Source organism: Aplysia californica, unplaced genomic scaffold, assembly GCF_000002075.1.
Source record: "Aplysia californica isolate F4 #8 unplaced genomic scaffold, AplCal3.0 scaffold00110, whole genome shotgun sequence".
In the NCBI taxonomy this organism is placed as follows: Eukaryota; Metazoa; Mollusca; class Gastropoda; order Aplysiida; family Aplysiidae; genus Aplysia; species Aplysia californica.
In genome coordinates, this window is record NW_004797380.1 from 1,032,431 (window position 1) to 1,033,750 (window position 1,320).

At 40.0% G+C, this 1,320-nt stretch overlaps 1 protein-coding gene across 4 annotated transcripts in view; it reads right to left on the reverse strand.

Annotated features, from left to right (window-relative positions):
- The window catches only part of LOC101849605 (cytosolic purine 5'-nucleotidase), a 215,544-nt gene that overhangs the window by 151,773 nt on the left and 62,451 nt on the right, over positions 1–1,320 (reverse strand). The gene's annotated exons all lie outside the window — the stretch shown is intronic.

Below are 1,320 nucleotides of genomic sequence, written 5' to 3' on the forward strand. Positions count from 1 at the left end.
TCCCCCCCCCAAACCAACATCCACCCCCTATGTTAAACTCAGGGCTCCACCAATATCACACAAAGAACTACCAGTCAACACCATAGCGTTCTAAAGCATACATATATCCAAACGCCACATTCCATCAATTCCTCCCCCTCCCCCTTTCCCATACAATCCTCACACTCTTGAATAGAATTCTTTTTCAAAAAGAAAAAAATGTATACACATCTTCCTGTTCTTGTTTTTTCCCCTTACGTTTTCAAGTTTCGTTCACCTCAACCCATCACGCAGCTTATTATCTTAGACGACAGTGAGGATAAACAGAGCAAAAAGTCAACAACCCCCAAAATCTGTTCCCCACCCTCCCACGGGCAAAAGAAGGAAAACTGGGCACCGCGTGCTTGCCAATTATCTGCCTCACCAGTTGTACGCCTCACTTCCTGTTTAAAGACAAATTTTTGAACAGTTGAACTAATAAATGAATCGAAAAAGCTTTACGGTTAAATGCGTTGTATATCGTGTGTCCAGACTACAGAAAGCAGGAGCATTACAGCAAAAAAACAACAACAAGAATTGCAACAACACTAACAATAATAATAACAACAAAAACGAAATAACAATAACAACAAATACCAACACTTACACAAACAACAACAGCAACAATAGAAAGAATAGCAACAATAACAGCAAGAGCAACAACAACAGCAACAACATCAACAACAACAGCAACAACATCAACAACAACAGCAACAACTACAACACCAAATGTAAAGAAATTATGGGGGTTTAAAGATACATCGGAATTGAGATTGTAGAAATTGTATCAATTGAACAGATGATATTAGCATGGTAGTGACGTTTCAAAGAAAACAAAGCAATCAACGAAAACGTGTCAAGTCGCAGTATGGCAATTCAGGGAAGTAGATAATAAAATACACATAAGAAAGCTTTTTTCTGGGGAAATTGGCGAATCTGAAATTCCCAGGAATTCTTTTTCTGACGTCAACTCATAAAGCACAATACAGATCTACGTGCCCACCGTGTGTACATGCAGCATTAACCTAGTTACAACAGAGATTTGCTTACAGAAATCCCACATGCCTTTCAATCATAAAAGTACAGATACAGATTCAGACTTTTGTCAGTCTGCCAACATTTTGCAGTGACAGCTTGTTCACGATTGACACCATCAACAAATGGAAAGCATCATCTGTGAAGATGGTCTCTCAAACCTCTCATATCAACCCAAAACACACAAGAGTTAAGTCTGATAATAAGTAAAACCGGAGACGCCCAGAAAGTCCTTTAGAGGCACGTTGGGGGGGGGGGGGGGGGGGC